This window comes from Chlorocebus sabaeus, chromosome 2 (assembly GCF_047675955.1).
Source record: "Chlorocebus sabaeus isolate Y175 chromosome 2, mChlSab1.0.hap1, whole genome shotgun sequence".
NCBI classification, from domain to species: domain Eukaryota; kingdom Metazoa; phylum Chordata; class Mammalia; order Primates; family Cercopithecidae; genus Chlorocebus; species Chlorocebus sabaeus.
The window spans coordinates 11,995,940-12,022,542 of NC_132905.1; the positions used below are offsets into that span (position 1 = coordinate 11,995,940).

Here is a 26,603-nt window from a genome sequence, read left to right on the forward strand (position 1 = left end):
GTTTTTGAGATAGGGTCTTACTCTGTCACGCAGGCTGGAGTGCAGTGGCACAATCACAGCTCACCTCACTGCAGTCTTTACCTCCCCAGGCTCAGGTGATCCTCCCACCTCAGCCTACCAAGTAGCTGGGACCACAGGCATGTACCACGACGTATTTTTTTGTAGAGATGGGTGTTGGCATGCTGCCCAGGCTGGTCTTGAACTCCTGGGCTCAAGTGATCTACCCACCTCAGCCTCCCAAAGTGCTGGGATTACAGGCACGAGCCACCAGCCTGGGCTGCCGTGCCTTTTCTATGTTTAGTTATATTTAGATAGACAAGTACTTACCATTGTGTTACCATTACCTACAGTACTCAGCACATTCACGTGCTGTATGGATTTCTAGCCTGGGAACCATAGACTACGCCGTATTTCTCAGAATGGATCCCTGTTGATAAGTGGCAACGACTGTATACACATACATGCAGCTGGTCTCTAGTTTTCTTTTTTAGTGCTATCTCTGATTTTTGCTTGTTTCTTACACAACTCTAAAAATAAATTGGAGCTTGTGCAACTCTAAAAATACCCTGGAGCTCTTCTCTTCTTTTTCGGTGACCTGCTATAGTTTGACTATCTCAGAAATTATCTGTTCTGTTATCTTGGCTGATAGTCTTTTTCATTGTGACGTTCTTAACAAACTTCCCAATTATTTTCTGTAATTACTGATCTGTTCAGGTTGTATATCTTATCTGGATCAGTTTTAGTAGTTTATATTTAGCAAAAGAAAAAAAATCATTTACTCTGCTCTAAATTTTCAATTATGTGGCCCTATGATTCCATTTAACTTTCTTTTTAAAATATTTTAATAACTTTGGCATTTGGGGGTCCATCACCTTTCTTGTTACTACTGGTTTTGGGGTTTCCTTTTTTATTGTTGTATTTTTAGTCTTCTACTTAGCATGCTAAGGGTTTACTTATTTAGTCATTTGTATTAAAGTAAAAGTAGCACTTTTGCTTTTATTTATTTCTCTACCCCTCCCCCATTTCATTCATTTCAGCTTTCAGCTTTTTTTTTTTTTTTTTTTTTTTTTGAGACAGAGTCTCGCTCTGTCACCCAGGCTGGAGTGCAGTGGCGTAATCTCGGCTCACTGCGAGCTCCGCCTCCTGGGTTCAAGCGATTCTCCTGCCTCAGCCTCCCGAGTAGCTGGGACTACATATGTGCACCACCACACCCAGCTAGTTTTTTTGTATTTTTTGTAGAGATGGGGTTTCACCATGTTGACCAGGATGGTCTCGATCTCTTGACCTCGTGATCCACCCACTTTGGCCTCCCAAAGTGCTGGGATTACAGGTGTGAGCCACTGCGCCGGGCCTCAACTTTTATTTTAATAATTCTTTCCCCTGCTTTTCTTTCATTTTATTTTGTTATTCTAATTTCATATATTAAGTTCACTTATTCAGTCTTTAGCAATAACAATATTTAAAGCTATATATTTTCCATTATGCATTCACCTGTGTTAAAAGATAATTTTTTGAGTTAAAATCATGACTGTCATACAAATATAAGATTAGCACATGTCAAGTATTTAATTCATTAATTAAAGGAGGAATCAGTAAGATACAACAGGCTCAAAGGAGAATCAACAAATGCATGATTACATAGGCAATCAGGAATGCTGAAATAAATTCACCAACAGATGCAAAACTGGTCACTATCTCCACAGTAGTAATCAGTTGCATTCCATTAAACGAAATCTGTTTGCAGTGCTGTGGATGAGTTATTTGAAATACTATCTGTTTCTGTAACCTGCAAAGTTGTAAAATGGCCAGGCACGGTGGTTCACGCCTATAATCTCAGCACTTTGGGAGGCCAAGGCAAAAGGATCACATGAGTCCAAGCATTCCAGACCAGCCTGAGCAACATAGGGGAGACCCTGTCTCTACAAATACTATAAAAAAAAAAAAAATTGGCTGGGCGTGCTGGTGTGCACCTGTAGTCCCAGCTACTCTAGAGGCTGAGATTGGAGGATCACTTGATCTGGGGAGATTGAGGCTTCAGTGAGCTGTGATAATGCGCCACCGCACTCTAGCCTTGGTGACAGAGTGAGACCGTGTCTAAAAAAAAAATAAAACTAAAGTGTGAAATAGCTCAAAACCATTAAAGGGCACTAACCTCTATAGAAGCAGATAATCCAGAACCGGGAACTGACAGGATACCCTGTCTTTTTTTTGTTTGTTTTGAGACGGATTCTCACTCTGTCACCCAGGCTGGAGTGCTGTGGCCTGATCTCGGCTCACTGCAAGCTCCGCCTCCCAGGTTCACGCCATTCTCCTGCCTCAGCCTCCCGAGTAGCTGGGACTACAGGCGCCCGCCACCAGGCCCAGCTAATTTTTTTGTATTTTTAGTAGAGACGGGATTTCACTATGTTAGTGAGAATGGTCTCGATCTCCTGACCTCGTGATCTGCCCGCTCTGGCCTCCCAAAGTGTTGGGATTACAGGTGTGAGCCACCGTGCTCGGCTGATATCCTGTAATCTTTATTGCCTACAAAATCATTCAAAAATTTTCCTTATATCCATCCCCATAAACTTTTATATGACGTGCCCTTCTTTCCATAAACTTCTAGACTTTGTTATTTCAGTTTTAGGGATGGTTAGTTGGTTGCTTTGAAGGGGATAGGACCAGAATCCAGGGGTTATATAAAGGTACGTTTCCTATTTTGCAAGTACGGACATATTTCGGAGATATTGTGAGTCTGGTTCCAGACCACCACAATAAAGCAAATATCACAGTGAAGTGAGTCACACATATTTTTTAATTTCCCAGTGCATATAAAAGTTATGTTTATTCTATACTAAAGTCTATTAAGGGCACAATAGCATTGTGACTTTTAAAAGTATATACTTAAATTTAAAAATACTATGTTGCTAAAAATTGCTGACAATCATATGAGCCTTCAGCAAGTTGCAGTCATTTTGCTGATAAAGGATCTTCCTCAATGCCAATGGCTGCTGACTGATCAGGGTTGTGGTTGCTGAAGGTTGGGGTAACTGTAGTAATTTATTAAAATAAGACAACAACAAAGTTTGCCACATCAATGGACTCTTCCTCTTTTTTGCCTTTTTTTTTTTTTTTTTTTTTTTTTAAGACGGAATCTCGCTGTGTCACCCAGGGTGCAGTGCAATGGCGCGATCTCAGCTCACTGCAAGCTCTGCCTCCTGGGTTCAAGCGATTCTCCTGCCTCAGCCTCCTGAGTAGCTGGGACTACAGGTGCGCCCCACCATGCCCAGCTAATTTTTATATGTTTAGTAGAGTCGGGGTTTCAACATGTTGGTCAGGCTGGTCTCAAACTCCTAACTTTGTGATCAGCCCGCCTCGGCCTCCCAAAATGCTGGGATTACAGGTGTGAGCCATCGCACCTGGCCTCTTTTTTGCCTTTTTTGGTATAAATTTAAGGGGTACAAGTGCGTGCAGTTTTGTTACATGGATATATTGCATAGAGGTGAAATCTGGGCTTTTAATGTAACCATCACCCAAATAATGTACATTTTACCCATTAAGCAATTTGTGTGTGTGTGTGTGTGTGTGTGTGTGTGTGAGATGGAGTTTCACTCTGTCACCTAGGCTGGAGTGCTGTGGCGCAATCTCAGCTCACTCCAACCTCCACTGCCCGAGTTCAAGCAATTCTCCTGCTTCAGTCTCCCATGTAGCTGGGATTACAGGCACGTGCCACCACACCCAGCTAACTTTTGTATTTTTAATAGAGATGGGGTTTCACCATGCTGGCCAGACTGGTCTCGAACTCCTGACCTCAGGTCATCCGCCCACCTTGGCCTCCCAAAGTGCTGGGATTACAGGCGTGAGCCACCACGCCAGACCTATTAAGCAATTTCTGATCCCTTACCTCCCTCCCATCCTTCTGAGTCTGTAATGTCTATTATTCCACACTGTATGCCCATGTATAAACATTATTGAGCTCCCACTTATAAGTGAGACCATGCAGTGTTTGACTCTCTGTTTCTGAGTTATTTTGTGTAAAATAACAGCCTCCAGTTTCATCTGTGTTGCTGCAAAAGACATAATTAAATCTTCATGAAAGATTTCTCTGCAACATCTAATGCTGTTGGATATCACTCTACTCATAGTAAGACTGCTTTCAAAATTGGACTCAATCCTCTCAAACCCTGGCACTGCTTAATCAGCTAAGGCTATGTAATATTTTAAGTTGTTTGTTGTCATTTTCACAATGTTCAGAACATCTTTACCAGGAGTAGATGCCATCTCAAGGAACCACTTCCTTTGCTCAGTCATAAGAAGCAACTCCTCATCCATTCAAGTTCTCTCATAAGATTACAGCAATTCAGCCATATCTTCAGGTTCCACTTCTAATTCTAGTTCTCTTGCTATCTCCACCATCTCTGCAGCTACTTCCTCCACTGAGGTCTTGAACTCTCTCAAGTTCATTTATGACGATTGGAATCAAGTTCTTACAAACTCCTGCTAAGGTCGATATTTTGACCTCCCCCCAAGAATCACGAATGATCTTCATGGCATTTAGAATGGTGAATCCTTCATCTTGATGTTCTGGTGAAAAAAAAAAAAATGAATAGTGAATCCTTTTTAGAAGGTTTCCAATTTACTTTGCCCAGATGCATCAGAGGAATCACTATCACAGCTATAGTGTTAAGAAATGTATTACTTCAATAATAAGACTTCAAGGTCAAAATTACCCCCTCATCCATGGGCTACAGGATGGAGGTTATGTTAGCAGGCAGGAGAACAACATTTGTCTCCTTGTACATCTCCATCAGAGCTCTTGGGTGACCAGGTGCATTGTCAATAAGCAGTAATATTGTGGAAGGAACCTATTTTCTGAGCAGTAGGTCTCAACATAGGGCTTAAAATATTCAGTAGACCATGCCGTAAACAGAGGTGCTGTCATCCAGCCTTCATGGTTCCATTTCTAGAGCCTAGACAGTAGATTTAGCATCATTCTTAAGAGCCTTAGGATTTTTGGAATGGCAAACGAGCACTGGCTTCAACTTTAAGTTACCAGCTATATTAGCCCCTAACAAGAAAGTCAGCCTGTCCTTTGAAGCTTTGAAGTCAGACTTTGACTTCTCCTCTCTAGCTATGAACATCCTAGATGGCATCTTCTTCCAGTAGGAGATAGTTTCATCTACATTGAAAAATCTATTTAGTGTAGCCTCCTTCATCAGTGATCTTAGCTAGATCTTCTGGGTAACTTGCTGCAGCTTCTGCATCAGCACCTGCTGCTTCACTTTGCACTTTTGTGATCTGGAGATGGCCTCTTTCTTTAAACCTCCTGAACCAACTTCTGCCAGCTTCCAATTTTCTTCTGCAGCTTCCTCAGCTCTCTCAGTCTCCATAGAATTTAACGCGTTACGTCCTTGCTCTGGATTAGGCTTTGGCTGAAGACAATGTCGTGGCTGGTGTGATCTTCTATTCAGATCACTCAAACGTTCTTCACATCAACAATAGGGTGTTTCACTTTCTTATCATTCATATGTTCACTGGAGTAGCACTTTTAATTTCTTTGCAGAACTTTTCCTTTGCATTCACCAGTTGGCTAACTGGTGCAAAAGGCCCAGCTTTCAGCCTGTCTTGGCTTTCAACATGCCTTCCTCACCAAGCTTAACCTTGTCTAGCTTTTGATTTAAAGTGAGAGACGTGGGACTCTTTCTTTCACTGGAACACTTAGAGGCCATTGTAGGGTTATTAATTGGCCTAATTTCAACATTGTTGGGTCTCAGGGAATAGGGAGGCTCAAGCAGCGGGAGAGACGGGAACAGTTGTTCTGTGGAGCAGTCAGAACACACAGTACATTTATCAATTAACTTCGCCATCTTATATGGACATGGTTCATGGCACCCCGAAGCAATTACAAGAGTGATATCAAAGATTACCAATCACAGATAACCATAACAGATATAATAATAATAAAAAAGCTTGAAATGTGAGAATTACCAGAATATGACACAGAGAACCAAAGTGAGCACCCGCTGTTGGAAAAATGGTGCCCATAAGACTTTTTCTATGCGGGCTTGCCACAAACTTCAATGTGTGAAAAAAAAAAAAACAAAACTGGGCATCTGCAAAGCAGAATAAAGCTAAGGACAATCAAACAAGGTGTGCCTGTATTACAATTTGTGAAACTGTATTTTGGCTTTTGGTTTCTGATGTTACTGGGTTTTGGCCTGAAAATGTGACCTGTAAAATAAATATTTTTCTCCCTCATTATGTCATTTTCTTTGTTTTGCTTTGTTTTTGTTTTTGTTTTTGTTTTTACTTTTATTTTAGGTTTAGGGGGTACGTGTGCAGGTTTTTTACCTAGGTAAATTGCATGTCACTGGGGGGGCAGGTTTTTTACCTAGGTAAATTGCATGTCACTGGGGTTTTGTGTATAAATGGTTTGGTCACCCAGGTAGTGAGCATAGTACCCAATAAGTAGTTCTTCAACCCTCAACTTCCTCCCTCCCTCCACCTTCAAGTAGGCCCCAGTGTCTGTTGTTCCTATCTTTGTGTCCACAGGTACTCAATGTTTAGCTCCCACTTATAAGTGAAAACATGTGGTATTTGGTTTTCTGTTCCTGCATTAATTCACTTAGGATAATGACCTCCAGTTGCATCTATGTTGCTGCAAAGTCCATGATTTCATGTTGTTATGGCTGTGACGTATTCCATGGTATACATACCACATTTCCTTGATCCAGTCCACCACTGATGGACATCTAGGCTGGTTCCATGTTGCTATCGTGAATAGTGCTGTGATGAACATATGCGTGCATGTGGCTTTGGTAGAATGATTCGTATTAATGGGATTGCTGAGTCAAGCGGTAGTTCTAAGTTCTTTGAGAAATCTCCGAACTGCTTTCCACAGTGGCCGAACTAAGTTACATTCCCACAAGCAGTGTACAGATGTTTCCTTTTCTCCTCAACCTCACGAATATCTTTAGTTTTCTGTCTTTTTCACGGTAGCCACGGTGACTAGTGTGAGATGGTATCTCACGGTGCTTTTGATTTACATCTCTCTCATGATTAGGATGTTGAGCATTTTTTCATATGTTTGTTGGCTGCTTGTATGTCTTCTTAGAATTTAACAGTTTTCTGTATGGCTATTTACATGACCAATTTTTGTACGTATTTGGTGACTATTAGAGAAGAATATATAGTCTCTGTAAAGTTTACATTTTTATGAATTATTCAGTTCTTCTAATCCTTTCTTAGTTTGTGTCTATTTGGTAAACTCTGAAAGAAATATTTTAAAATCTCTCATGAGGATTGCATTTTTAAAACCAAGCTTTCCTTATATTACCAGGGTGCTTTTTAAAATTATATTTTGCCATGTGTTATTTGATGTATACAAAGTTTGTAGCTATTCTATGTTCTTGGTCATTTTTTCCTTTTATTCTTATGTACCTGTTCCTTCTATTTAATAATAGCTTTTGGCCTTAAATCATGCTTTATCTCATAATAACATTCTAAGTCTTATTTTGTATTTTATTTCATTTGCCCGGTTCATGTCTGCCCATTCCGTTATTCAGTATCTTTCTTTATCAGCCTCTCCTTGTCTTTGATAGGAGAATTCAAATCATTTGTATTTATTACAGTAATATATACGTGCTATTATTCACTTCCATCTTATTTAGTATTTGCTATTTATTAAAGTTCGCAGTTTTCTCCTTTTTCCTTTTTCTTTTCTCTAAAAAGGTATATATTCATCTCCATTCTGCTGACAGTTACATTCCAATTTTTTGTGTGTTGCTTTTTTTTTTTGAGATAGAGTCTCTGTCTCCCAGGCTGGAGTGCAGTGGAGTGATCTTGGCTCACTGCAGCCTTGACCTCCCCAGCTCGAGTGATCCTCCCACTCAGCCCCGCAGGTAGTTGGGACTCCAGGTGTGTGCCTCCATGCCTGGCTAATTTTTGTTTGTTTGGTTGGTTTGTTTTATAAAGATGGGGTTTTTCTGTGTTTCCCAGGCTGGTCTCAAACTCCTGGGCTCAAGCAGTCTGCCCACCTTTGCCTCCCAGAGTTCTGGGATTACAGGTATGAGCCAGTGCACCTGGCCTACTTTCCAACATCTAACAATGATTGTGATTGTTAAATATATATTTGCCTACTGCTGTATAAAAAGTAAACATTAACCATGCCTCAATCTTCCATTAAGAAATTCTTCCCTGATGAGAGGAAGCTTTTGGACTTCATCTTCTACAGCCCCCATCCTCAAATTCTGAGTTTTGCTGAGATGACTTATAAGTTTATTGCTAGGCTTTTGTTAAGTTTTGCCCTATGGGGCAAACTTACATTCAAATTCCCAGTCAGTTTACCATCTCCATTTAGATTTAACCAAAAATTACTGCATTCATCGTTCACCATTGTTTCTTATATCCCTCAACTTCCCTGTGTTGTGCCTTTACTGATTTCATTTTCATTTGGTTAGAGTACCTCCTGGAGTATGCTCCTCAGAAGGGCACATAGATGGGACTTCTTTTGTCCTGGCAGATGAATTATATCCTTGGACATAAGATTCTTTTCTCTTCAGTAGTCGTTAAACTCTGTTCCGGTGGAGATGAAAAGTTGAATCCCAATCTGATCCATTTCTTAGATGCCCTAGGTCCTGTAGCCCAGCAAAGTTGAGATAAAATAATGGTGTTACCAGGAAAAAAAAATGAGGCGGTGGCTCATCCTAGCCAGTCAGGTTGAGAGAATCAGTTTCTGAAACTTCTTAGATAGAGAGCGGGCCTTGAAAGTAGGAAATATTATTAAAGTTAAAAAATTATCATTTATTTCATCATACTTCTCAGCAACAAAATTATGGCTATATAAATTGAAATTCACATCTTTTATTTTCTATGATCAGAGGGCTCTAAGCTTTAGACATTTCTTCAATATCAAATTACCATTAGGGTCAGGCACAGTAGCTCACGCCTGTAATTCCATCACTTTGGGAGGCCAAGGTGGATGGATCACCTGAAGTCAGGAGTTTGAGACCAGCCTGGCCAACATGGCAAAACCCCATCTCTGCTAAAAATACAAAAGTTAGCTGGGTGTGGTGGTGCACGCCTGTAGTCCCAGCTACTCAGGAGGCTGAGGCAGGAGAATCACTTGCCCGGGAGGCAGAGGTTGCAGTGAGCTGAGATCGTGCCACTGCACTCCAGCCTGAGTTGACAGAATGAGAATCCATCTCAAAAAACAAGATAATTAGGAATTTTGACCAAAGCAACATACATTTATTATATAATTTGAAAAATAGTTATTAAATATAAGCCATGTACTGGTGTTTTTCTATTTTAATGAGGTAGATAGGCCTGGTTTTTAGTCAGCTTACATATTCTTTATGAATATTACTTTTTTAAAAAACTGTTTTTCAGCAGTTGCTAAAATGAGATACAGTTTATTTTCAGTTATGTGTCAAATTCTCTTTTATTTATGTAAACTCTGAGTTTTATTCACATAAATAAGAATATAGAAATACAAATTGTATTATTATAGCACTATTTCTCGATTATTTTAATTTCTTCTGAATTCTATGCCAGAAAACCACATATTGATCAGTTATTAATTAGGTCAATTTTGTTAAAAACAAAGAACTGAAAACAACCTGGGTTTCTTTTCTAATTATGGAATCACTTGCCTTCTCAACACTGACGCTGTGATGTCTCAGATTTCATGGCTCCAGCCACTGGTTCAGTATGGTTTATTAATAATGGGCCACTTTCTCTGTGTGTTCTTAGGTGATCAGTTTTAGGAAAAGGTATGCCTAGAAGTTAAGGATCTGAGAATTGATGTCCTTAATCATGCCTGTTTTTGTTTGTTTGTTTGTTTTTGAGAGAGAGAGTCTCCCTCCGTCACCCAGGCTGGAGTGCAGTGGCGTGATTTCGGCTCACTGCAACCTCCACCTCCTGGTTCAAGCAATTCTCCTGCCTCAGTCTCCTGAGTAGTTGGGACTACAGGCACCCACCACCACGTCTGGCTAATTTTTGTATTTTTAGTCGAGATGGGGTTTCACCATGCTGGCCAGGCTGGTCTGGAACTCCTGACCTCAAAGGATCCACCCACCTCAACCTCCCAAAGTGCTGGGATTACAGGCATGAGCCACCAAGCCCAGTCAATCATGCCTGTATATACTGAAAATCTTGGCAGGGGGCAGTGGTTCATGCCTGTAATTCCAGCACTCTGGGAGGCTGAGGCAGGAGGATCACTTGAGCCCAGGAGTTTGAGACCAGCCTGGGCAACATGTCAAAACCCTGCCTCTACAAAAAGTACCAAAACATTAGCTGGGCTTGATGGCACATGCCTGTAGTACTGGCTTCTTGGGAGGCTGAGGTGGGAGGACTGCTTGAGCCGAGGAGGTCAAGGTTGCTGAAAAACTGTGAGCCATCATCATGCCACTGCACTCCAGACTGGGCAACAGAGTGAGACCGTGTCAAAAAAAAAAAAAGAAAAAGAAGAAGAAGAAAGAGAAAGAGAGAGAAGGAAAGAAAGAAAGAAGGAAAGAAGGAAGGAAGGAAGGGAGGAAGGAAGGAAAGAATCTTTGTGTATTTCCACAATACAAAACCCTCAATTTGAAGACGTTTTGCCGTAGAGCAGAGTCAGCAATGTTTCTTCGGTAAAGGGCCAGATAGTACATGTTTTCAGCTTTGTGGGTCGTCTCTTCTCTGTTGCAACGATTCAGCTCTGCCGGGTAGCAGGGAAGTAGCCACAGTCAATATTTGGGGCAGTGGGCATGGCTGTGCTCCAATAAAATTCCATTCATAGGCATTGAGATTTCAATTTCATAAAATTTTCACCTCACAAAATTTAATTTTCTTTTTTTTTTTCTTTTTTTTTTTTTTTTTTTTGAGACGAAGTCTGGCTCTGTCACCCAGGCTGGAGTGCAGTGGCCGGATCTCTGCTCACCGCAAGCTCCGCCTCCTGGGTTCACGCCATTCTCCTGCCTCAGCCTCCGGAGTAGCTGGGACTACAGGCGCCCACCACCTCGCCTGGCTAGTTTTTTGTACTTTTTAGTAGAGACGGGGTTTCACCGTGTTAGCCAGGATGGTCTCGATCTCCTGACCTCGTGATCCGCCCGTCTCGGCCTCCCAAAGTGCTGGGATTACAGGCTTGAGCCACCGCGCCCGGCTAATTTTCTTTTGATTTTTGTTAACCAGTTAAAAATGTGAAAACCAGACCAGCCACAGTGGCTCACATTTGTAATCCTAGCACTTTGGGAGGCTGAGGCAGGCAGATCACTTGAGGTCAGGAGTTCGAGATCAGCCTGGGCAACATGGTGAAACCCTGTCTCTACCAAACTTACAAAAAATTAACCAGGTATGGCGTGCACCTGTGGTCCCAGCTACTTGGGAGGCTGAGGTGGGAGGATCGCTTGAGCCCAGGAGGCAGAGGTTGCAGTGAGATGAGATTGTGCCACTGCATTCCAGCCTGGGTGACGGAGTGAGACTCCCATCTCAAAAAAAAATAAAAATAAAAATAAAAATGCGAAAACCATTCTTAGCTCACAAATCATACAAAAAACAAGTGGTCCATAATTTCAAATTAGATTGAATTTATATTTTATTTTACAACAACTTTTTATATTGGAATGGAGAATTCTGTTTAAAAACTAGACCACCTGTAGGGTTTTTTTATTGTTGCTATTGTTGTTGGCACATGATTAAACAAATGTTATGAGACCCTTTACTGAAATTGTCCGAGTCACCCTGTATCCTATTGTAAGAATGGCCTATAAACTCCTGAGAAGGCATAAGGCAGTTTGTGAACCTTGATGCCACCCTTCCTAAAGCATCACAAAAAGCACCTTTGGGCTGAAAAGCTGTCAGTCCCCCAGTGGCTCTGGCTTAAGTCACAATGACACGTGATTAAAACAGGGTGCTTGCCACCAAACTGAGATATCTTAATAACCTCCTGCTTGTATAAATCAGTGACTCTGCTGTAAAACACCTGCGAATTTGAGTTCAGTTTTTCAGTGGCTTACTGTGGAAGGCTTGGCTTCCAGACACAGAACAGGCAAGCTTCTCTCCTGACTAGATGAGAAATCTAGCAGAGAGGCAGCCTGGATAAAATCTGATTTTCAATCAGGAGTGGATCCAGTTTTTATGGGGCCTGAAGTGTATGCAAACTAGGGAGCCTTTTGTTAAAAAAATGTAAAATTACCAATACAGGGACTTGGGGAGCCGAGGGATCCTGAGTTTCAGCATTCTCACAGTAAATCTGCCTTAGCATTTAGTTCTCAGTGGGGTGAGTGTATGATTTCCTACAACAAGGAAAAGTCCTCCTTTTTTTTTTTTTTTTTTTTTTTTGAGACAGGATCTTGCTCTGTTGCCCAGGCTGGAATGCAATGGTATGATCACGGCTCACTGCAACCTCCACCTCCCGGGCTCAGGTGATCCTCCCACCTCAGCCTCCCAAGCAGCTGGGTTCACAGGCGTGCACCACCACACCCGGCTAATTTTTGTATTTTTTGTAGAGAAAGGGTCTCACAACGTTGCCCAGGCTGATCTCAAACTCCCAGACTCAAGCGATCTGCCCACCTCAGCCTCCCAGAGTGCTGGGATTACAGGCATGAGTCACCACGCCCAGACAAAAAGTCCTTCTTGAAGAAGGGAGAAACCACTACCCGAGGCGCAGTAGACCAAGAAGGGAAATCCCTGAAGTGGGCACATCAGGAAGCCAGGTCGCATGTTCTTGTTAAGATAGTTGCTGTTCCAGGCCGGGCACGGTGGCTCACACCTGTAATCCCAGTACTCTGGGAGACCGAGGCTGGCAGATCACCAGGCGGGTCAGGAATTCGAGACCAGCCTAGCCAATATGGCGAAACCCCATCTCTACTGGGGGGGGGGAAAAAAAACTACAAAAATTAGCCAGGCCTGGTGGTGCGTGCCTGTAATCCCAGCTACTTGGGAGGCTGAGGCAAGAGAATCACTTGAACCCAGGAGGCGGAGGTTGCAGTGAGCCTAGATCGCACCACTGCACTCCAGCCTGGGTGACAGAGTGAGACTCAAGTCTCGAAGAAAAAAAAGGAATGGAAAAAAAAAAAAGAGGTCGGAGGTCCTTGTGGAGTGTTAGCTTCTGAAAATTTTGTTCATTTCTGGAGAAGAAATGCCACGGTTATACCATGTATATAAGACGATCGTGTAGTTTATCATCTAAGCTGGGACACTTTTGAAAGTGATAAAGACCCTGAGACCAGGTGGAAATCAACTCTTGTTGCTGACGGAAGACCAAGCTCAGAAGCTGTAAAATGGTGACTAATGCTGCCCTCCAGTGGTGGAGTGCAGCAACTCAACACAAGGCGGTTTAGAATTTCACCTCCCTCCGGTCAGTTTTCCAAGAATAACAAGTCACGTGCCACAAAGCAGATCGGTTGGGTTTTTCCACCCAGCAGTTTAGGTATACATTTATTAATACTGTAAATGTGTCCATCTTTATCAATCTGTTCTCATCCCAGCTAGATGATTTTATTCCTGTCTTCATGTTAGTCGCTATGGTAGGCTAGATAATGGTCTCAAATTCTGTACTTTCTTCAGCTGCAGAATATTTACCCACCTTGTCCATTGACATTATGGTGGGTGGAGCACCACCATAATGGGGCAAAGCCATTTGACTTGCTTTGGCCAATGGAATATCAGTGGACCTGATGGGAACAGGGGCTTCATTATGATTATGATTATGATTATGATTATTATTTATAGAGAGAGTCTTGCTATGTTGCCCAGGCTGGTCTCAAGCTCCTGGACTCAAACAATCCTCCTGCCTTGGCCTCCCAAAGTGCTGTGATTAGAGGCGTGAGCCTCCACATCTAGCCCAGGAACAGGGGCTTTCAATGTGGCTGTAGAATTTGACACAGCCTCTTGCTCTGGAGTGGTCTGCCTTAGAACAGACCCTGCGTAACTGATGGCCTAAGCAGAAATGAACAGACACATGGAACAGACCTCAACCCAACCCACAGGCCACAGCCAAGCTCCACAGAGCCACAGTGAATCCACAGACATTTGTGTGGAAAACCACTGAGATTTTGAGGTTATTGTATAGCAAAAACTGTCTTAAACAGTAGTAGACTACTAGTGAATATCCTCAACTTATTATTTCCTACTGAGATGCTGAAGACAGTGTTCAATATCTGGATAAGTGAAAATCACGTTTTCACTACAATACTGCTTTAAAGTCACTCTCAACACAAGTATGGTGAAAAAAAAAGTATTCGTCTTTGTAAAATTTCTTCCCATCCTGTTTTCTTGTCTTGCTTCCAGTATTAATCCATTTTCATTCTGCTGTTAAGAATTGTGTGAGACTGAGTAATTTATAAAGGGAAAAGGTTTAATCAACTCACAGTTTAGCATGGCTGGGGAGGCCTCAGGAAACTTACAGCCGTGGCAGAAGGCGAAGGGGAAGCAAGGCACCTTCTTCACAAGGAGGCAGGAAAGAGAAGTGCCGAGTGGAAGGGGAAGAGCCCCTCAGAAAACCATCAGCTCTTGTGAGAACTCACTATCATGAGAACAGTATTGGGGAAACCACCCCCATGATCCAATCACCTTTACCTGGTCTCTCCCTTGACACGTGGGGATTATGGGGATCATAATTCAAGATGAGATTTGGGTGGGGACACAAAGCCTAACTATATCACTTCCTTTAAAAAAAAAAAAACTTCCCTTAAAAAAAAAAAAAATTCTAACCATATCACTTCCTTTAAAAAAAAATTCTGGGCCGGGCGCGGTGGCTCATGCCTGTAATCCCAGCACTTTGGGAGGCCGAGGCCAGCGGATCACAAGGTCAGGAGATTGTGATCCAGATTCTGGATTGTGTGGCCTGGCCAATGTGGAGAAACCCCATCTCTACTAAAAGTACAAAAATTATCTGGGTGTGGTGGTGCATGCCTGTAATCCCAGCTACTCAGGAGGCTGAGGCAGGAGAATCACTTGAACCTGGGAAGTGGAGGCTGCAGTGAGCCGAGATCGGGCCATTTCACTCCAACCTGGCGACAGAGCAACACTCCATCTTAAAAAAAAAAGAAAAAAGAAAAAAGAAAAAAAAATTCTGACAAACCTAACCATACCACTTCCTTAAAAAAAAAAAAAAAGAAAGAAAGAAAAAGAAAACTTCTTTCCACTGACAGAAAACCTGCCCATAGGAGTCCCCACCCAATTTGCCCACCACCTGCTTGCCTCCGTAGCGTGTCTTTCATTAAAGGCACCGAGTTCCTTATTGGCTCTTAAGACTCAGACCTCACAGGAGAAGATGCAGAAAAGGAATAAGGTGTTGGAGATGCCTAAGCTTTTATGAGACTTTACATAAAATCCTAAAGAGGATTCTATTCATTTTGGGCCAAATCCAAGTTACCATGTTCTCCAGAAGGAGAGTCAGACTTCAGACTGATTTGAAAGATTGATACCTTGAAGCTCAATGAGAATTTACATTTTTCTCAGTATTAAAATTTCTTGCACCCAACCAGCAGTCATCTTTATAGAGCACCTTTCAACATAATCTGGTGTAGACAGCACAGACGCACCCAAATTACCTTTAAGCAGGCAGGTGCTGTCAGTCAAAGACCTTTTAAGCCTGAGTTGTAGTTTTAAACAGGCCCATGAAGAACTAGACTGATTGACAGTAGATAGAGGGTAATGGTTAAGCGAAGGGCTCCGAAGTCAGAAAGAACTGGGTTCAAATTCCAGCTCCACATCTTCCCAGATTATCTGGCCCAGATGAGTGAAATAACTTCCCCCAGTTTGTTTCTTCTTTATAATGGGGATAGTAAAAGTACCTACCTTATAATGTTATAGGGAAGAATTAAATAAAACAATACACGTCGTGGACCGGGCGCGCTGGTTCACACCTGAAATCCCAGCACTTTGGGAGGCCGAGGCAGGCGCATCACCCGAGGTCAGGTGTTTGAGATCAGCCTGGCCAACATGGTAAAACGCCGTCACGACTAAAAGTACAAAAAGTAGACAGGTGTTGTGGCGGGTGTCTGTAATTCCAGTTACTTGGGAGGCTAACACAGGAGAATCACTTGAACGCAAGGGGCGGAGTTTGCAGTGAGCCGAGATGGGGCCACTGCACTCCAGCCTGGGTGACACAGTGAGACTCTGTCTCCAGAAAAAAAAAACCATGTTAAGTTGTTAAGTACCTGGCACACAGTAGGCAGTCAATTAATGTAGCCATGTTCAGTGGCAGCTCTAATAATTTGTTTTCCCAGTATATCTTGTGTTAAGCCATCATCATTAGGGCTGCTCAGGTCCACCCTCTCCCTGTGCAGAGGCATCAGTCATTATGTTCATCTCAGTGGAAGATAGTGACCCACCCCGCATTGTACAGGCTGGCAGGCACCAGCTGCTCCTCTTGACTTGCATTTTCCTTGTCGGTATACTTACAACTTACAACCACGTCCTAGTAGCTGGACAACAAGCACGTAACGTAGGCTTGGCCAGGCAGCTGCTGCCACCCAAGACCAAGGAAGCACACAAAACTGTGGGAAGAGATTAGTATTTGTTCGCAGTAGCAGCATTTCAGCAGAGCTTTAACTAGTGTATGATGGCTGCTGCAGGGTTTCTGGGCAGTGGGGTGCAGCTTAGGGGCTCCCAGTGCATCAGTTCCAGTATGCCGCCAGGAGCATCATAGGCAGTCTTGGAAGAGGGCCTTGGTGGTGGTTATGGCTGTTAGGCCCGCCTTACTTTCTGCCCATCACCTCAGCCTGGCTCTCCTCTCCTCCCATTGATGATCTCACCTCCTTCAAATGCTGCTATAAATTTCCACCCTGGTTTAATTGGTCAGTGTCAGTTTCTGGTGTATGTAATCAACAAACTGTAGTTAATACATTCACAGAGAGAGAAGCTCTGGTTGCATCTGTTGTCACCAACAGTGAGGACTCCAGTTGGGCAGAATTTGTGACCATACCAACGTAGAATTCATTGCTGTGAGCTCAGCCCTTGCCCTTGTCAAGGACACCAGCTTAGATGGTTTCACGTGAACGGTGCAAACAAAACTTGGTGCTTTTATGCTGAAAGATGCCCCAGCACACCACGAATGCTTTCCTTCCCTCTGAGAGCTAGATGTGCTTCAGGACTGGCCTTTGATTTCATCATAGTGGTAGGACTTTGTAAAGTAGAAATTTTTAGGCTGGGCATGGTGGCTCATACCTGTAATCCTAGTACTTTGGGAGGAAAAGGCAGGAGGAATGCCTGAGCGCAGAAGTTCGAGACCAGCCTGTGCAAAAAAAAAAAAAAAGAAAGAAAGAAAGAAAATTAGCCAGACATGGTGGTGCAAGCCTGTAGTCCCAGCTATTTGGGAGGCTGAGGCAGGAGCAATTGAGCCTGGGAGGTCAAGGCTGCAGTAAGCAGTGATTACACCACTGTACTCCAGCCTGGGTGACAGAGCAAGACCCTGTTTCAAAAATAATAATAATAAAGTAAAAAATGTTTGCTTTTTTACAATATTTTTGTAAAAAGTGTCAAACATACAGCAAAGCTGAATTTTTATTGAACACTCAATACCACAAAATTGTATCATTCACATGTTACTATTTTGCTTTATCATATGTCTGTCTATTACAGTAAATTTTTCATTGAAAAGTAATACATGCACAGGGTAAAAAAAGTTCAGAGATTTCAATGTGATATGTGGTGAAAAATTATTCTCCTTTTCGCACTGAATTTCCAACTCCGCTCCCCAAAAGCAATCACTTGTAGTGGCTTCTTTTGTGCATTTTCAGAAAACTTCTGTCCACAAGCTTATTTTTCTGTTTCAGTTTTTTTCTTCATCCTCTTTAATGGGCTCTTACTCTACATAGTGGCCAATAGTCTGACTTTTTTTTTTTTTTTACATTTAACAATGTATCTTTTAATCAGAATTCACTTAAGAAAAGTTTACTATCCCAGCACTTTGGGAGGTCGAGGAGGGTGGATCACTTGGTCAGGAGATTGAGACCATCCTAGCTAACACAGTGAAACCCCGTCTCTACTAAAAATACAAAAAATTAGCCGGGCATGGTGGCGGACGCCTGTAGTCCCAGCTACTCGGGAGGCTGAGGCAGGAGAATGGAGTGAACCCGGGAGGCAGAACTTGCAGTGAGCCGAGATCGTGCCACTGCACTCCAGCCTGGGTGACAGAGCGAGACTCCGCCTCAAAAAAAAAAAAAAAAAAAAAGAAAAGAAAAAAGTTTACTAAGCACCACTGTGTACAAGCTACTTCTCTGTAACAGACATGCCACCCTCTAGGGACTAGAGATTCAGAAATTACTCATGTCAACTCATGCGAAACCCATTCATTCTTAAAGTGACTTTGAAACCAGGGCACCAATGCCTATGAGGCCCAGGTACTAACAAAACAGTATGAAGGTATCTGCAATCAAATAATATATGTTAGGATGGGCGTGGTGGCTCACGCCTGTAATCCCAGCACTTTGGGAGGCCGAGGTGGGTGGATCACGAGGTCAGGAGATCGAGACCATCCTGGCTAACACGGTGAATCTCCGTCTCTACTAAAAATACAAAAAATTAGCCGGGCGTGGTGGCAGGCGCCTGTAGTCCCAGCTACTCAGGAGGCTGAGGCAGGAGAATGGCGTGAACCTGGGAGGTGGAGCTTGCAGTGAGCCGAGATCGTGCCACTGCACTCCAGTCTGGGAGACACAGCGAGACTCCGTCTCAAAAAAAAAAAAAATAATAATAATATATGTTATATTTACACTATACTGGAGTCTACTAAGTGTGTAATAGCATTATGTCTTAAAAAACAGTGTACATGCCTTAATTTTAAAATATTTTATTGCTAAAGAATGCTAGTGACCATCTGAGCCTTCAGTGGCTCATAATCCTTTTGCTGGTGGAGGGTCTTGCCTGGAGGTGGATGGCTGCTGACTGATCAGAGTGGTGGCTGCTGAATGTTGAGGTGGCTGTGCCAATTTCTTAAAATAAGACAACAATGAAATTTTTCTGCATCAATTAACACTTCCTGTCACAAAAGATTTATCTGTAACATGCAATGCTGTTTGATAGCATTTTAACCACAGTAGAACTTCTTTCAAAATTGGAGTCAGCCTGCTGGGTGCAGTAGCTCACGCCTATAATCCGGCACTTTCGGAGGCTGAGGTGGATCACCTGAGGTCAGGAGTTCAAGACCAGCCTGGCCAATATGGTGAAACCCTGTCTCTACTAAAATTACAAAAATTAGTCGGGCATGGTGGCGCATGCCTGTAATCCTAGCTACTCGGGAGGCTGAGGCAGGAGAATCGTCTGAACCTGGGAGGCAGAGGTTGCAGTGAACCAAGATCACACCACCACTGTGCTCCAGCCTGGGCGATAGAGTGAGACTCTGCCTAAAAAAAAAAACCAAGAAAATATGTATAGATTGGAGTATGTGTTTAGATCTATATATCTATGTGGGGCCTTGCTTTTTCTTCTTTAATGCAATATATCTTAGAGATCTAAGCATGCTTATATTCATAAATCTGGCCTGGTATTTCATGATGTGGCTAAACCTCAGTTTAATGTAGCCACTTGCCTATTGTTGGACATTGAGGATGTTTCTTCATTTTTTTTTTTTTTTTTTTTTTTGCTACAACAATGACTTGCAACAAACATTCTTGGACATTCTCCCTTGTGCGCCTGTGCAAATGTTTCTGTAGAGGAGAGTAGATGGAAAGCAGAATTGATAGATTGGCAGGACATATTTAAAAACGTATTGCCAAATTGCCCTCGAAAGTGGCTATAAACATTCATGCTCTCACTAGTAATGCATTAGAAAACCAATTTCCCTGTACTCTTGCTAACAGATGTTCTGAGTGTTTTTAATTTTTATTGATCCGATAGGTGAAAAGAACAGTGGGAATGAGCTGTACTAGCTATTCCCTTATAATTAGTAACCCCTTCCATGTTTGTTGCCCTGAATCTGCATTTAACAAGATCCCCGGGTGACTCCTCTGTCCATTAAAGTTTGAGAAGCACTGAAATCAGAATGTGACTTTTAACAAGGTCCCCAGGTGATCTGTATACGTGTTACATTTTGAAACACACTGGCATCAGAATCTGCATTTTAACAAGATCCCCAGGTGACTTCTCTGCACAGTGAGTTTGAAAAATACAGCACAGGCATGGAATAGTTGGCTTACACTCAGCTTGTGTGTGTGTTTAATCTTTTCTATCGGGACAGGCGAAAACTAGCGTTTCCGTTTATTTGAACTAACATTTCTTTAATCATAAGTGACCTTGAACATTTTTTTTTCAAATTTTTACATATCATGTTTTTCTTATCTGGGAGCTACCTAGCCCCTGAATCTCCTTAACTTGCTTCAAACATACCAAAGTTGGTCTCTTAAAAGAATCTTTGCTGTTGCTCCTCCCTCCCCTGGGGACGCTCTCTCCCTGGTTCCTTCCATGGCTGGCTATTACATTCGTGTTTTAGCTCAAAGGTCACTTATAGTGAAAATCAGGTACCCACCGCTACCACCCAGTCACTCCCGATCACACTACCACAATATTTTGATCATAGCACCTATCGTTCTCTAAAGTGACCTTGCACATTCTCTGGTTACTTCTCTGAATCCCTTCTGGATCTTGTCTGTCTTTATCACTCTATCTCCAGCACCTAGAACAGAGCCAGGCAATAAAGTGGGCTCAAAGAATTGTTATCAAATGAACTAATGGTGGCTCATGCCTGTAATCCCAGCACTTTGGGAGGCCGAGGCAGGTGGATCACCTGAATTCAGGAGTTTGAGACCAGCCTGGTCAACACAGTAAAACCCTGTCTCTCCTAAAAATGAAAGAAAAAAAAATAGCAGGTATGGTAGCGGGCGCCTTGTAATCTCAGCTACTTGGGAGGCTGGGGCAGAAGAATCGATTGTATCCAGGAAACAGAGGATGCAGTGAGCTGAGATCGCGCCACTGCACCCTAGCCCAGACACCAGAGTGAGACTCGGTCTCAAAAAAAAAAGAATTCCTGACAAGTGTAATGATCAATAAATAAGATTTGTTCCTGTCTAGTTTTGTTTGTTTGTTTGTTTGTTTGTTTGCTTTTTTGAGACAGAGCTGTCTCCCAGGCTGGAGTACAGGGGCACGTTCTCGGCTCACTGCAAGCTCCGCTCCCCAGGTTCACTCCATTCTCCTGCCTCAGCCTCCCAAGTAGCTGGGACTACAGGCGCCCGCCACCACGCCCAGCTAATTTTTTGTATTTTTAGTAGAGACGGGGTTTCACCGTGTTAACCAGGATGGTCTGGATCTCCTGACCTTGTGATCCACCCACCTCAGCCTCCCAAAATGCTGGGATTACAGGCGTGAGCCACCACGCTCAGCCTCCTGTCTAGTTTTACACCCCTTTAGGGAATCATTTGTGCCTGGATAAACATTTATTTGTTCATTCTGGTATTCACAGTAGAGAATGATTACGAGAACTTTAATGATACAAGTTTAATGAGGATGCTTAGGAAGGAGAACCCAGCCAGGCACGGTGGCTCGTGGTTGTAATCCCAGTAGTTTGGGAGGCCGAGGTGGGAGGATCACTTGAGCCCAGGGGTTCAAGACCAGCCTGGGCAACATGGTGAAACGCATTCTCTACAAAAAAAAAAAAAAAAAAATTAGCCTGGGTGTGGTGGCATGTGCCTGTAGTCCCAGCCACTCGGGAGGCTAAGGTGGGAGGATCACTTGAGAGCTGGAAGTTGAAACTGCAGTGAGCCAAGATCACGCCACTGTACTCCAGCCTGGGGAACAGAGAAAGACCCTGTCCCAACAACAACAACAACAACAACAACAACAAAGGTAGGAGAACACAACCAGGGTGCCCACATCCCCAGAGGCCCAGGACAATCAGAAACGACATAGTATTGATACTTTGTTATTATCTCTTTCTCTTTAAAAAGAAGAGTAAGCTTTCCTTATTTAATATGTGGATTGAAACTGTGAAAGCATGAGAATTTTGCAACTCAGAAGAGTGGAATAAGGTCACACGTGCTTGTTTGCTTCAAATCTATTTCCATGTAAAACAGTAACTGTGCCTAGTTAAATGGAATAACCAATTACAGATGAGTGCTACTTTCATAGATAACTATAACTCTTACCCCGTTATCATACCAACTGTTAATACTTAGAGTAGTATTTACGTACTAGATGTTGTACTGTACCCGTTTACATATATAAATTCACTAATCCTCAAGCCACCCTTGGCATTGCCATTTTATTAATGAGAAAAATGGGACACGGAACAGCTTTCTCGAGATCACACAGGTGGGATGTGAACAGAGCCAGAGCGAGGAGCAAGGAATTTTTTTTTTTTTTTTTTTTTTTTTTTGAGATGGAGTCTTCCTCTGTTGCCCAGGCTGGAGTGCAGTGGCATGATTTTGGCTCACTGCAACCTCTGCCTCTTGGGTTCAAGCAATTCTCGTGCCTCAGCCTCCTGAGTAGCTGAATTACAGGTGCTCGCCACCATGCCCAGCTAATTTTTTGTATTTTTAGTAGAGATGGGGTTTCACCAGGTTGTCCAGGCTGGTCTCAAACTTCTGACTTCAAGTGATGCACCCTCCTCGGCCTCCCAAAGTGCTGGGATTACAGGTGTGAGCCGCGGCGCCCAGCCAGAGCCAGGATTCTAACTCAGGCTGGCTCCAGACTGTGCTCTTAGTTACTACATTATCCTGCCTCTAGAATCTTTATGTTTGTAAAGAGAGGTAGAGTGACCAGGAGAATCTGTTGTATAATTCAGAAGTACGCTGTTTATCTCTTGGCAAAATACTTCAGAGTTGTGAGAATTACAGATATTCTCCATTTTTCTTCTACATAACTTTCTGTGTGAACAAAGGGGATTACCTAACAACTATTTAAAAAAAAAAAAACAAACTGCAGCCTGGGCAAGGCGGCTCACACCTGTAATCCCAGCACTTTGGGAGGCCAAGATGGGCGGATCACCTGAGGCTGGGAGTTCAAGACCAGCCTGACCAACATAGAGAAACCCATCTCTACTAAAAATACAAAATTAGCCAGGCGTGGTGGCACATGCCTATAATCCCAGCTACTCAGGAGGCTGAGGCAGGAGAATCGCTTGAACCTGGGAGGCGGAGGTTGCGATGAGCCAAGATCGCACCATTGCACTCCAGTCTCAAAAAAAAAAAAAAAAAAAAAAAAAGACTGCTGACTTGGGCCGTTCTCCACAACGGTTTCCCCACCTCCCCGTTGCGGAACCCGGCGATATGGCTGCCGCCGTGCCCCACTCCGCGTCTCTCTCCCCGCTGCTTCCCCTTCTCCTGGGCTTCCTGCTCCTCTCCGTCCGCATGGCGGCAGCGGCCTGCACACCAAGGGCGCCCTTCCGCTGCATGCGGTCACTTTCTACAAGGTCATTCCCAAAAGCTGATTCGTCTTGGTGAAGTTCGACACCCAGTACCGCTATGGTGAGAAGCAGGATGAGTTCAGGCGTCTTTCTGAAAACTTGGCTTCCAGCGATGATCTCTTGGTGGCAGAGACGGGGATCTCAGATTATGGTGACAAGCTGAACATGGAGCTGAGTGAGAAATGCAAGCTGCACAAAGAAAGCTACCGGTCTTCTACGTCTTCTGGGAGGAGGACTTTGAGAACCCAGCCCCGTGTACTGGGGCAGTTAAGGTTGGAGCCATCCAGCGCTGGCTGAAGGGGAAAGGCGTCTATCCAGGGATGCCTGGTGGCCTGCCTGCATACAGCCCTGGCTGGGGAGTTCGTCAGGGCCTCTGGAGTGGAGGCCCGCCAGGCCCTCTTGAAACAGGGGCAGGACCACCTCTCAAGTGTGAGAGAGACTAAGAACTGGGCCAAGCAACACCTGAAGATCATAGGGAAAATCTTAGACCCAGGGGAGGACTTCCCAGCATCAGAGATGACATGGATCGCCAGGGTGATTGAGAAGAACAAGTTGAGTGACTGGAAGAAGGAGGAGTTCCAGAAGAGCTTCAACATCCTAACTACCTTCAGAAGAAGTGGGCTGAGAAAGAGGAGCTGTAAAAAGGCTCTCTGTGGTTTTCCAGGGTTTGGTAGGGGTGGGGAGGGAAGAGTTAACCTGCTGGCTGTGAGTCCTTTGTGGAATAGAAGGGGGTGGTGGGAAAAGTGGTACTAACCCACGATTCTGAACCCTGGGTATGCCTGGACATGACGCTGAGGCGGCCATGCTTGGGATGTCTCTAGCTGATCTGGGGATAGCGGGAGCACTCACTCAGGTGGCTGATGAAATAACCCCTCACAAGGAACTGGTGCTATAGAGAAGAGTTAGGAGTATACCGCCTGGATCTTTGACAGGTGTAATTCTGGTTCAATTAAAGTTTCAGTGTTTTGCTTAAGTGGGGGGAAAAAAAAAATCAGGACAAAGGCGATATATGAAGAATGAGGAAGTAACTAGTTTTCAACAGAAACATCCTATGGAGAAAGTACTTTTAAATGCATGTTTGGTCATGATTCCCTTGTTATGTGATATTGTTGCTGAAAACGATGAAAAGTCACCTATGAGAACCTCAATCTATGTGTTTAAACTTAGCAACAGGTTTTTTTTGTTGTTGTTTTAGGCAGAGTTTCGCTCTGTCACCCAGGCCGGAGTGCAGTGGCACAGTCTTGGCTCCCTACAACCTCCGCCTCCTGGGTTCAAGTGATTCTCCAGCCTCAGCCTCCCATGTAGCTGGGATTACAGGCATGTGCCACCACACCTAGCTAATTTTTGTTATTTTTAGTAGAGATGGGGTTTTGACATGTTGGCCAAGCTGGTCTCGAACTTGTGACCTCAGGTGATCCACCCGCCTTGGCCTCCCAAATGCTGGGATTACAGGCATAAGCTGCTGCACTCAGCCAGCAAACAGATTTTTCCAGCCTGTTTAAACATCTTTTAAAAAAAGAGCTTCCCTGGGTTTGAAATCCATTTGTTCCAGGTACAATATAGTGATGTGTCTTCTTCACTTTAATTTGCAGAAGTTCCTGATTGTGAGGGAAGATGAAAATTTACTAGCTGGATTTCAACAGAATAGTCAACCTGTGTAATTGGCAAATGGGATTGAAAGAGGAGAATCATGACTGATTATGCATAGCCAATAATACTTAGCTTTCATTTGCATCTGTAGACCCTGTAAGGTTATTTTGCTTTCAGATTTTTAATTTTGAGCCTTGAAATAAAGCCATTAAAACCAAAACCAAACATGGTGGCCCGGCACAGTGCCTCATGCCTGTAATCCCAACACTTTGGGAGGCCAAAGCGGATGGATTGCTTGAGGCCAAGAGTTTGAGACCAGCCTGGCCAACATGGTGAAATCCCATTTCTACTAAAAATACAAAAAATTAGTCAGGCGTCATGGTGGACATCTGTAATCCCAGCTACTTGGGAAGCTAAGCAAGGAGAATTGCTTAAACCCGGAAAGTGGAGGTTGCAGTGAGCTGAGACCACGCCATTGCACTCCAGCCTGGGCAACAAGAGTGAAACTTCGTCTCAAAAAAACAAAACAAAACAAAACCTTAATTTAGGACTAGAACTCTGATTGGATGTTTTGTAAAAGACTAAAATCAATTTTTTTCAAAAATAAGACTATCAGTTGTCATTATATTTGTGGAACACATTTACAATTTTCAGTTTGCTTTTGGTTGTAAGTATACCGACATGGAAAATGCAAGTCAAGACTATACTGAGACCCCATTTTATGTCAATATAGTTGGCAAAAATCAAGACATTTTATAATCCTGAGTGTGAGAAAGAATGGACTTCACATTTTGGGTATTTTGTGTTTGTTTTCAAGACAGGTTCTTACTCTGTTGCCCAGGCTGGAGTGCAGTGGTACATACATGGCCCACTGCCTCAGCCTCCAAGGCTCAGCTTCCTCCTGCCTCAGTTTCCAGAGTAGCTGGCACCACAGATGTGTGTCACCCACCCAGCTAATTTTTGTATATTTTTTATAGAGACAGAGTTTTGCCATGTCACCCAGGCTGGTCTCAAGCTCCTGAGCTCAACTGATCCACCAACCTCAACTTTCCAAAGTTCTAGAACTACAGGCATGAGCCACTGAGCCTGACCTATGTTATTTCTTATACCTTGCTGGGGAAGTATAAGTTAATACAATCATTTTGGCATTATCTCTTATACTACCCCAAGGTATATATTCACTCATGAGAAACTGACACTTTTTAGAAAGATCAAAGCAGCACTGTTCACAATGGCAAAGACCTGGCAAAGGCCCATGTACCCATCAACAGGAGAGTAGGTGAAGAAACTGGCATTTTCACACAGTGGAATATTTGCAGAGCAGTCAAAATCAATAAACAATGACAGCAATTTGGATGATCTTAGCAAAATAATATTAAGTGAAAAAAGTTATTCTTGGAAGATTATATACCCTTTTATATTCTTTAAATATTAAAATTGTATTTTTTTAAGGAATACATGTAGGTACAATAAAACGTGCTAAAGAGAAAAAGCAAATGAATGAGATCTGTAGGAGTCAGGCTGATGGTTATTCAGTTGTAGGGCAGAGGAGGGGAGGGGACATCAGGAGGCCATATAAAGAGAGATGTAGGTTGTGGTTAAGGTCCTATGTCATAATAAACAGGGTGCAAGCAAGCAGCCTAAAAAATGTAGGCAAGTGTACAAGTGTAGGCTAACAATAGGGCAGTAATAATGCCTCATGTACCAATGATTGATT

At 43.2% G+C, this 26,603-nt stretch overlaps 1 protein-coding gene and 1 pseudogene across 1 annotated transcript in view; both read left to right on the forward strand.

Annotated features, from left to right (window-relative positions):
* The window catches only part of ZFP64 (ZFP64 zinc finger protein), a 100,011-nt gene that overhangs the window by 47,488 nt on the left and 25,920 nt on the right, over nucleotides 1-26,603 (forward strand). The gene's annotated exons all lie outside the window — the stretch shown is intronic.
* On the forward strand, nucleotides 23,160-24,180 carry LOC103244176 (endoplasmic reticulum resident protein 29 pseudogene; annotated as a pseudogene).